Raw genomic sequence first — 12,926 nt, 5'->3', positions numbered from 1 at the left:
AGAATTTATTAGTTATATCATTTTTATATTAATAACCTATATGTTTCATATATTTATTTTATATATTTAAAATAAATAAAATATTAATTTTGTTATATTATATGTATTTAATACATTTTTGTAAGACCCAAATATTTATTGTACATAATGTATTTATGGTGTACGATGCATGTATGAAGTGTACGTGTTGCTTGCTCGAACGCCGAAGGAAACTGGACGTTGTCTGAAGTGGCAAGGTGTGTACGTATATTTTCAACCCCAAATAAAGTTTGTGTTGATGTTTCAAAGCCTTACCATTGGAAAGGAAATCTTATTACGTTTCCAAAAAAATTTGATTCATCGAAAACGGAGCTACGGTCATAAAGTTATGGCCAAAACAAGTTTCTAAAAACTGACCTGTAGGTTGGAGCGGCACTCCACCTTTCGGCGCGGTGCGCCGAACCCGTCTGATGCAATTTTCAGCCTTTTTAAAAGGTCTAAATGAGGGGTACTTTGGTCTTTTCATTTAGGATCGGTTTAGGGTCATCAAGACTGATCTAGAACTCCATTGGAGCTCATTTCTCACCCACACAAACACTCTCATCCACATCTAGAGAGAGAGGAAGAGTTCTAGAGTGAGAGAGCTTGATTTGGAGAAGAAGGAGTCGAATTCTCGTCAAATCTCGGGTTTTAAAGTTGTTCATCTCGCTCCTAGCTACGTTTTAGTAGTATCGGTAAGTTCTAACTCCGAATTTCATTTGTTAGATTTGATATTCAAGTTAGGGTTTGAGGTTGTTAGTTATAAAACTCATTTGGTTGATGAAGAGGGTTTATGGAAACTTGCTATTTTGATATTTGGCGGGTTTTGGGTTGGTTAATGATTTAACCATGTTTAAGACTTGTAAATGGTGTATAATCACTAGTGTTAGTGATTATTGGTGTTTTGGAAACCATTAGAGTTCTTATGGTTGATTAACTTTGACTAAAGTCAAAATTAAGGTTTGGTGATGATTATGACCCAATCGTCGATTTAATAAGGTTTATAAACTTAAAATGGATTAAGTTGAAGTATAAAACCGAGTTAAATATATTTTGTTGTTAAAACTTGATAATGGCGCGATATTGACTTCTTATGGGTCAAATTAGGGTTTAAGTGCCATTTTGGGCAAGATAGGTGTTTAACACCTATGATTGGGTCTAATTGGCGTATTAGGACCATTCTCACTTGTGGTAGTGATTATTGGTTAGTTTGGGCACGGTTTGTGCTTGGAAGTGCATTTGGGTCGAAATTGCACTAGTTGTCAATTTGGGTTGATTTGTAAATCCACCCTAATTGTGTTGTTGTGTTTGTGATAATGGAATAGGTACATTCCATTGGTGTGTTGCGGATTATTCGGTGGCATTTCTTCAAGGCGACAAGGTGAGTGGAATATTTATACATGTATGTATGTGGTTTATTTACTCGTACGTGATGTGGGCCTTTGGTGCCACATCGTGAGTATTGGGCGTTATGTCACAGGATGGTGACTTATTGAGGTTAAGGGTGAAGAGAACTACGGGTTAGTAGTGTCTCGTTAGGTGCCTCACAAGTCGGTGACACCTCATGGTGGTTCACGAGGCGGTGACCCCTTTAGTAATTGGTTGATGGTTCACAAGTCGGTGATACCATAAGTTGGGGAAGTGATTCACAAGTCGGTGACACTTCGTAGTGTTAACGAGTCGGTGACACTAGATGGTGATTCACAAGTCGGTGACACCTTATGATGAGTCACAAGTCGGTGACATTTCTTAGTGTTCACAAGTCGGTGACACTAGGCGGGGCTTCACAAGTCGGTGATGCCACATGGTGATTCACAAGTCGGTGACACCTTACGATGAGTCACAAGTCGGTGACATCATACGAGTGAGACTCGACGTTAATGGTCGTCTACAAGTCGGTAGTGCCATAGCGGGGAACGGTTTTTTATATTTATGCATTATTGTGATTTAGTATATTATTGTGGCGATTTATATACTAACGTTGTTGCTAGTCGTATGTTTGGTGTTGCTAGCTTGTTTATGCATTTTGTTTACATGGTATTGTAAGTAGATGCGTGTAGGTAAATTACATATGTATATGTATAAGTATTACATTCACTAAGCGTTAGCTTACCCTCTCGTTGTTGACTTTTTTATAGATTGCATGGATGCGGAGGCTCGGGTAAGCGGGGACTAGTGGACTTGCGTAGTTACTTTAGAAGGCTTTCTTTTGGATTGATTAGAATTGGGTAGCGTATCCCCAATCGCCATGCTCGGCCTTTATTTTGTATTACAAATCATGTGGTTGAAAACTTGTATTTTCGTACGAAAGTCGTAAAAAGGCCGATGTGGGCCCGGTCTTCGTAAAACTAATTTTATTAATGGGACGTGTTAGTTCTACATATATTAATGTATGGTTAAAAGCGTTTTGTCTAAATACGTCGGGAAGTGGTCAAACATTTTCGCAATTCATGACTTTTTGGACAGGCCAGTTTGGCGCGCCGCGCGGCCATATGGCGCGCCGCGCCATATGCTGTTCCAGCAAAAAAAAAATTATTGATATTTCCGCGTGATCGTTTGTATTACGGGTTGAGATGTTACAAGTGGTATCAGAGCATGGTCTAAGGGATTTAGGTGACTTGAGATAGGTGCCTAGACTTAGACTTTTGTGTGTGCTAAATTTGTTGCGGGACTTGTAGGATTACGGGTCGGAATGGGTTTAGTTAGTGCCTTGTTTATAGGTTGACTCACATTTATATTAGTAATGCGGATATTATTAATATGCTATTGTGCTGTGATAATGATTCTTGTGTTATGTTTTGTTTGTGTTTGCGGTTGCATATATCATCAAGAGAGGCGGTCGTTGTACTAACGAGTCGATATGACGTGTATGCGTAATAAGGACTTGCAAACCTTATTACGGGTGCAAATCGTGTCTAGCAAGTGATGTACAACGAGTGTTTAGCAAGATGGGGTGGTATTGTGTGTGTGCTTTATACGTTTGTGATCTAATCGCTTTGCATTCCTTAGAATGGCGACGGGAAATGGGATCGAGATGAACGACGCTGAGTTTAATGCTAGAGTTACACGTATGTTAGGTGATTGTAGTAGTATTCGGATGTTAGAGCGTGTTCGCTTTCGTGTTGAAGTTGATGATTCATGAGGTTCGTCGGGTGGATGAAACCCCTGAGATCAAGTGTTTGATCGAGATGAATGTTGGTAATGGAGTCTACGGGACGCAATGTTAGGTGCCTCTTTCATACCTACTTGCGTGGTATTCGACTCCGATGGTGTTACAGTTACATTGAGCATAGGGTACCGGCAAGAAAACCCTTAGGTGTTTGAGTGGCAGTGTGGAAGTTACAAGCGATAGCAACTCGATGATTGCTAGAGTAATACCCGTACGGTTCGGTAAGTGCTTCGGTTGAAGTAGCAAAGGATAATCCGAAATCCTTCGTATGCTCAAGGTTGGAGCAAGGTTTGTTGACGTGCGTATTAAGAGATGCAAGACGGGTAAACTGTAGTGACCCGAACTTTTCCATGTTTATATATATTAATTGAGATTGATATTTACATGATTAAATGTTTCCAACATGTTAAGCAATCAAACTTGTTAAGACTTGATTAATTGAAATATGTTTCATATAGACAATTGACCACCCAAGTTGATCGGTGATTCACGAACGTTAAAACTTGTAAAAACTATATGATGACATATATATGGATATATATATATATAGTTAACATGATACTATGATAAGAAAACATATCATAAAGTATATTAACAATGAACTACATATGTAAAAACAAGACTACTAACTTAATGATTTTTAAACGAGACATATATGTAACGATTATCGTTGTAAAGACATTTAATGTATATATATCATATTAAGAGATATTCATACATGATAATATCATGATAATATAATAATTTAAAATCTCATTTGATATTATAAACATTGGGTTAACAACATTTAACAAGATCGTTAACCTAAAGGTTTCAAAACAACACTTACATGTAACGACTAACGATGACTTAACGACTCAGTTAAAATGTATATACATGTAGTGTTTTAATATGTATTTATACACTTTTGAAACACTTCAATACACTTATCAAAATACTTCTACTTAACAAAAATGCTTACAATTACATCCTCGTTCAGTTTCATCAACAATTCTACTCGTATGCACCCGTATTCGTACTCGTACAATACACAGCTTTTAGATGTATGTACTATTGGTATATACACTCCAATGATCAGCTCTTAGCAGCCCATGTGAGTCACCTAACACATGTGGGAACCATCATTTGGCAACTAGCATGAAATATCTCATAAAATTACAAAAATATGAGTAATCATTCATGACTTATTTACATGAAAACAAAATTACATATCCTTTATATCTAATCCATACACCAACGACCAAAAACACCTAAAAACACTTTCATTCTTCAATTTTCTTCATCTAATTGATCTCTCTCAAGTTCTATCTTCAAGTTCTAAGTGTTCTTCATAAATTCCAAAAGTTCTAGTTTCATAAAATCAAGAATACTTTCAAGTTTGCTAGCTCACTTCCAATCTTGTAAGGTGATCATCCAACCTCAAGAAATCTTTGTTTCTTACAGTAGGTTATCATTCTAATACAAGGTAATAATCATATTCAAACTTTGGTTCAATTTCTATAACTATAACAATCTTATTTCAAGTGATGATCTTACTTGAACTTGTTTTCGTGTCATGATTCTGCTTCAAGAACTTCGAGCCATCCAAGGATCCATTGAAGCTAGATCCATTTTTCTCTTTTCCAGTAGGTTTATCCAAGGAAATTAAGGTAGTAATGATGTTCATAACATCATTCGATTCATACATATAAAGCTATCTTATTCGAAGGTTTAAACTTGTAATCACTAGAACATAGTTTAGTTAATTCTAAACTTGTTCGCAAACAAAAGTTAATCCTTCTAACTTGACTTTTAAAATCAACTAAACACATGTTCTATATCTATATGATATGCTAACTTAATGATTTAAAACCTGGAAACACGAAAAACACCGTAAAACCGGATTTACGCCGTCGTAGTAACACCGCGGGCTGTTTTGGGTTAGTTAATTAAAAACTATGATAAACTTTGATTTAAAAGTTGTTATTCTGAGAAAATAATTTTTATTATGAACATGAAACTATATCCAAAAATTATGGTTAAACTCAAAGTGGAAGTATGTTTTCTAAAATGGTCATCTAGACGTCGTTCTTTCGACTGAAATGACTACCTTTACAAAAACGACTTGTAACTTATTTTTCCGACTATAAACCTATACTTTTTCTGTTTAGATTCATAAAATAGAGTTCAATATGAAACCATAGCAATTTGATTCACTCAAAACGGATTTAAAATGAAGAAGTTATGGGTAAAACAAGATTGGATAATTTTTCTCATTTTAGCTACGTGAAAATTGGTAACATATCTATTCCAACCATAACTTAATCAACTTGTATTGTATATTATGTAATCTTGAGATACCATAGACACGTATACAATGTTTCGACCTATCATGTCGACACATCTATATATATTTCGGAACAACCATAGACACTCTATATGTGAATGTTGGAGTTAGCTATACAGGGTTGAGGTTGATTCCAAAATATATATAGTTTGAGTTGTGATCAATACTGAGATACGTATACACTGGGTCGTGGATTGATTCAAGATAATATTTATCGATTTATTTCTGTACATCTAACTGTGGACAACTAGTTATAGGTTACTAACGAGGACAGCTGACTTAATAAACTTAAAACATCAAAATATATTAAAAGTGTTGTAAATATATTTTGAACATACTTTAATATATATGTATATATTGTTATAGGTTCGTGAATCAACAGTGGCCAAGTCTTACTTCCCGACGAAGTAAAAATCTGTGAAAGTGAGTTATAGTCCCACTTTTAAAATCTAATATTTTTGGGATGAGAATACATGCAGGTTTTATAAATGATTTACAAAATAGACACAAGTACGTGAAACTACATTCTATGGTTGAATTATCGAAATCGAATATGCCCCTTTTTATTAAGTCTGGTAATCTAAGAATTAGGGAACAGACACCCTAATTGACGCGAATCCTAAAGATAGATCTATTGGGCCTAACAAACCCCATCCAAAGTACCGGATGCTTTAGTACTTCGAAATTTATATCATATCCGAAGGGTGTCCCGGAATGATGGGGATATTCTTATATATGCATCTTGTTATTGTCGGTTACCAGGTGTTCACCATATGAATGATTTTTATCTCTATGTATGGGATGTGTATTGAAATATGAAATCTTGTGGTCTATTGTTACGATTTGATATATATAGGTTAAACCTATAACTCACCAACATTTTTGTTGACGTTTAAAGCATGTTTATTCTCAGGTGATTATTAAGAGCTTCCACTGTTGCATACTAAAATAAGGACAAGATTTGGAGTCCATGTTTGTATGATATTGTGTAAAAACTGCATTCAAGAAACTGATTTCGATGTAACATATTTGTATTGTAAACCATTATGTAATGGTCGTGTGTAAACAGGATATTTTAGATTATCATTATTTGATAATCTACGTAAAGCTTTTTAAACCTTTATTTATGAAATAAAGGTTATGGTTTGTTTTAAAAATGAATGCAGTCTTTGAAAAACGTCTCATATAGAGGTCAAAACCTCGCAACGAAATCAATTAATATGGAACGTTTTTAATCAATAAGAACGGGACATTTCAGTTGGTATCCGAGCGTTGGTCTTAGAGAACCAGAAAATTTGCATTAGTGTGTCTTATCGAGTTTGTTAGGATGCATTAGTGAGTCTGGACTTCGACCGTGTTTTCTTTAAAAATGATTGCTTAACATTTTTGTTGGAAACTATATATTTTTAACATATGAATATTATGTGATATATTAATCTCTTAACGTGTTTGATATTATGTGATAGATGTCTACCTCTAGAACAAGTCCCATTGACTCACCTAATAATAATGAAGAGTCAAATGTAAATTAGAATGATTTGTGGACTGATTCACAAGTTCCCGAAGAGGAACCGGAAGAAGAGTCGGAACCGGAAGAAGAATCGGAACCGGAAGAAGAATCGGAACCGGATGAAGAAATAGAACCGGTGGGGGAAATAATAAAACGGTTAAGTAAAAGAAAATCCTCAACCAATCGACCAAAGTTAATTATGGTCAATGGTGTTTCCGCCAAGGAAGCAAAATATTGGGAGGATTACCAATTCTCCGATGAATCGGATTCCGACGAGAATTCCGATGATGTTATAGAAATTACCCCAACTGAATTTAAAAAGGCAAAAGAAAATAATAAGGGAAAGGGCATAAAAATAGAGAAATCTAATTCCAACCCCGATGAACTTTATATGTATCGTCAACCCCCGAAGTCCTTAAGTTGTAACAATGACCCGGGAACCTCTAAACCACCAGGTTTTTCTAAACCAATGTGGACAACGACGGCTCGTATTAGGGGAACATCATATATCCCTAGAAACTTGGCAAAACGAACCAAAACCGAAGAAGAAGAAACGAGCGAGTCGGAATAAGATAGTTGTATTTGTGTGGTGTAATATATGTAATATAGTGTGCTTATGCTTTATGATATATGTAAAAATTGCTTGTATTAATAAGTATTTTTTTATGAATCTAACTCTTGTCTATTTTACAGTTTAAAAACACAAAATGGATAGACAACCCAATATTTTAAGAGACCTACCCGGAGACATGATTGATGAAATCTTGTCTAGAGTCGGCCAGAATTCATCGGCACAACTATTTAAGGCGAGATCAGTTTGTAAGACATTCGAAGAACGTTCCAAGAATGTCTTGGTTTATAAGAGACTTTCGTTTGAAAGATGGGGGATATCACATTGGGAAACCCATAAGTTACGATGTGTTTACTTTGACGCATATATTGCGGGGAACCCAAATGCTATTTTACGCAACGGGTTAAGAAATTATTTTGACTCAATATATCCGAATATTGGACTTCGTGATTTAGAAAAAGCGGCTAACATGCAACATAAAGAAGCATGTTATGCTTACGGATTAGTAATGTTCGCTTCTCACCAAAGTGAGAACAAGAACATCGGGCTACAACTATTAAACAAAATGTTTCCACAAGTGACGGAGTTGGTAATTGGGGTAAGAAATGAGGTTTTTAGATTATTACGGGACTGTTGGACATTACGTAACCCTCGTCCCTTTGATGACGTTACAACACGCTGTCTTATCAACGGCCATAACGGTTATGTTGCACAAGACCAAGGATGGGAAGTAGTCCTAGTAAAACCAGAATGCATGACTTGTTTCTGGACGTATGAATTACGTGTCTTTATTGCCTTTGCCGAACGACTTGTGTACTAGCTAGAATTGTCTTCACAACTATCTTGTATCAAAGTTATTGTGTGCTATATTTCATGCTTTATGTAAAATAAGCGGTATTGTAAGTTTGTAAAATATTGTATAAAAGTTTGAACGCGAAATATTATTACAATCAGTTTTTCATATAGAATTGTAGTAGTTGAATTGTATATTAGCTACTAAGTATGAACTTAACGGGTAGGTACTACCCGAATTTAAACTTATAAAACGCTAATATGAAGAAAAAGCTTTTATAAATGAGTTCATATTATGCTACGAAATACTATTAACTACTCTTAATATTCTGTATGATTAACTTGTTCCATTTAACTATTTTGAAGGAAATGGCACCGACTAATCGACACACCGTGAATATGAATGAAGAGGAATTCCGTAATTTTCTAGCTTCAAACATAGCCGCAGTACAGGCTGCGCTACATACCAACAATAACCTTGGATCTAGCAGTACAGGAAATCGTGTAGGATGCACCTACAAAGAATTCACTGCCTGCAAACCTTTGGAATTTGATGGAACCGAAGGACCGATCGGATTGAAACGGTGGACCGAGAAGGTTGAATCGGTGTTTGCCATAAGTAAGTGTACTGAAGAGGACAAAGTGAAGTACGCTACGCATACCTTCACAGGTTCTGCGTTAACATGGTGGAATACCTATCTAGAGCAAGTGGGACAAGATGATGCGTACGCACTACCGTGGTCAGCATTCAAGCACTTGATGAACGAGAAGTACCGTCCCAGAACCGAGGTCAATAAGCTCAAGACAGAACTTAGAGGGTTACGAACCCAAGGATTTGATATTACCACGTACGAAAGACGATTCACAGAATTGTGCCTATTGTGTCCGGGAGCATTCGAAGATGAGGAAGAGAAGATCGACGCGTTTGTGAAAGGATTACCGGAAAGAATCCAATAAGATATAATTTCACACGAGCCCGCCTCCATACAACAGGCATGTAGAATGGCTCACAAACTAGTGAACCAGATTGAAGAAAGAATTAAAGAACAGACTGCTGAAGAGGCCAATGTGAAGCAAGTCAAAAGAAAGTGGGAGGAAAACGGTGATAAGAATCACCAATACAACAACAACAGCAATTACAACAATAATCGCAACAATTATCCCAACAATCGCAACATCAATCGCAACTACAACAAACGGCCCAACAACAACAACAACAACAACAACAACAGCAACTACAACAATCATCCCAACAACAATAATAACCGCAACAACAACAACAATCAGAAGCAGCTATGCCAAAGGTGTGAAAAGAATCACTCGGGGTTCTGCACCAAATTTTGCAACAAGTGTAAAAGAAATGGTCATAGCGCGGCGAAGTGTGAGGTCTACGGACCAGGGGTTAATAGAACGAAAGGAACAAATGGTGTCGGAACGAGTAATGGCGGAGCAAGTAGTGTCGGAGCAAGTTATGCCAATGTAGTTTGTTATAAATGTGGAAAAACAGGCCACATTATTAGAAATTGCCCGAACCAGGAGAACACGAATGGACAAGGCCGTGGAAGAGTTTTCAATATTAATGCGGTAGAGGCACAGGAAGACCCGGAGCTTGTTACGGGTACGTTTCTTATTGACAATAAATCTGCTTACGTTTTATTTGATTCGGGTGCGGATAGAAGCTATATGAGTAGAGATTTTTGTGCTAAATTAAGTTGTCCATTGACGCCTTTGGATAGTAAATTTTTACTCGAATTAGCAAATGGTAAATTAATTTCAGCAGATAATATATGTCGGAATCGAGAAATTAAACTGGTTAGCGAAACATTTAAGATTGACTTGATACCAGTAGAGTTAGGGAGTTTTGATGTGATAATCGGTATGGACTGGTTGAAAGAAGTGAAAGCAGAGATTGTTTGTTACAAAAATGCAATTCGCATTATACGAGAAAAAGGAAAACCCTTGATGGTGTACGGAGAAAAGGGCAACACGAAGCTACATATTATTAGTAATTTGAAGGCACAAAAACTAATAAGAAAAGGTTGCTATGCTGTTCTAGCACACGTCGAGAAAGTACAAACTGAAGAAAAGAGCATCAATGATGTTCCCGTCGCAAAAGAATTTCCCGATGTATTTCCGAAAGAATTACCGGGATTACCCCCACATCGATCCGTTGAATTTCAAATAGATCTTGTACCAGGAGCTGCACCAATAGCTCGTGCTCCTTACAGACTCGCACCCAGCGAGATGAAAGAACTGCAAAGCCAATTACAAGAACTTTTAGAGCGTGGTTTCATTCGACCAAGCACATCACCGTGGGGAGCTCCTGTTTTGTTTGTCAAGAAGAAAGATGGTACATTCAGGTTGTGTATCGACTACCGAGAGTTGAACAAACTTACCATCAAGAACCACTACCCACTACCGAGAATCGACGACTTATTTGATCAACTACAAGGCTCGTCTGTTTATTCAAAGATTGACTTACGTTCCGGGTATCATCAAATGCGGGTGAAAGAAGATGATATTCCAAAGACTGCTTTCAGAACATGTTACGGTCATTACGAGTTTATGGTCATGCCGTTTGGTTTAACTAATGCACCAGCTGTGTTCATGGACCTTATGAACCGAGTGTGTGGACCATACCTTGACAAGTTTGTCATTGTTTTCATTGATGACATACTTATTTACTCAAAGAATGACCAAGAACACGGTGAACATTTGAGAAAGGTGTTAGAAGTATTGAGGAAGGAAGAATTGTACGCTAAGTTTTCAAAGTGTGCATTTTGGTTGGAAGAAGTTCAATTCCTCGGTCACATAGTGAACAAAGAAGGTATTAAGGTGGATCCGGCAAAGATAGAAACTGTTGAAAAGTGGGAAACCCCGAAAACTCCGAAACACATACGCCAATTTTTAGGACTAGCTGGTTACTACAGAAGGTTCATCCAAGACTTTTCCAGAATAGCAAAACCCTTGACTGTATTAACGCATAAAGGGAAGAAATTTGAATGGAATGATGAACAAGAGAAAGCATTTCAGTTATTGAAGAAAAAGCTAACTACGGCACCGATATTGTCATTGCCTGAAGGGAATGATGATTTTGTGATTTATTGTGACGCATCAAAGCAAGGTCTCGGTTGTGTATTAATGCAACGAACGAAGGTGATTGCTTATGCGTCTAGACAATTGAAGATTCACGAACAGAATTATACGACGCATGATTTGGAATTAGGCGCGGTTGTTTTTTCATTAAAGACTTGGAGGCACTACTTATATGGGGTCAAAAGTATTATATATACCGACCACAAAAGTCTTCAACACATATTTAATCAGAAACAACTGAATATGAGGCAGCGTAGGTGGATTGAATTATTGAATGATTACGACTTTGAGATTCGTTACCACCCGGGGAAGGCAAATGTGGTAGCCGATGCCTTGAGCAGGAAGGACAGAGAACCCATTCGAGTAAAATCTATGAATATAATGATTCATAATAACATTACTACTCAAATAAAGGAGGCGTAACAAGGAGTTTTAAAAGAGGGAAATTTAAAGGATGAAATACCCAAAGGATCGGAGAAGCATCTTAATATTTGGGAAGACGGAACCCGGTATAGGGCTGAAAGGATTTGGGTACCAAAATTTGGAGATATGAGAGAAATGGTACTTAGAGAAGCTCATAAAACCAGATACTCAATACATCCAGGAACGGGGAAGATGTACAAGGATCTCAAGAAACATTTTTGGTGGCCGGGTATGAAAGCCGATGTTGCTAAATACGTAGGAGAATGTTTGACGTGTTCTAAGGTCAAAGCTGAGCATCAGAAACCATCAGGTCTACTTCAACAACCCGAAATCCCAGAATGGAAATGGAAAAACATTACCATAGATTTCATCACTAAATTGCCAAGGACTGCAAGTGGTTTTGATACTATTTGGGTAATAGTTGATCGTCTCACCAAATCAGCACACTTCCTGCCAATAAGAGAAGATGACAAGATGGAGAAGTTAGCACGACTGTATTTGAAGGAAGTCGTTTCCAGACATGGAATACCAATCTCTATTATCTCTGATAGGGATGGCAGATTTATTTCAAGATTCTGGCAGACATTACAGCAAGCATTAGGAACTCGTCTAGACATGAGTACTGCCTATCATCCACAAACTGATGGGCAGAGCGAAAGGACGATACAAACGCTTGAAGACATGCTACGAGCATGTGTTATTGATTTCGGAAACAGTTGGGATCGACATCTACCGTTAGCAGAATTTTCCTACAACAACAGCTACCATTCAAGCATTGAGATGGCGCCGTTTGAAGCACTTTATGGTAGAAAGTGCAGGTCTCCGATTTGTTGGAGTGAAGTAGGGGATAGACATATTACGGGTCCAGAGATTATACAAGAAACTACCGAGAAGATCATCCAAATTCAACAACGGTTGAAAACCGCCCAAAGTCGACAAAAGAGCTACGCTGACATTAAAGAAAAGATATAGAATTTGAAATTGGAGAGATGGTCATGCTTAAAGTTGCACCTTGGAAAGG

Source organism: Rutidosis leptorrhynchoides, chromosome 4 (assembly GCF_046630445.1).
Source record: "Rutidosis leptorrhynchoides isolate AG116_Rl617_1_P2 chromosome 4, CSIRO_AGI_Rlap_v1, whole genome shotgun sequence".
Classification (NCBI taxonomy): Eukaryota; Viridiplantae; Streptophyta; class Magnoliopsida; order Asterales; family Asteraceae; genus Rutidosis; species Rutidosis leptorrhynchoides.
The sequence above is the reverse complement of the archived record's forward strand: the minus strand, read 5'-3'. Positions refer to the sequence as shown.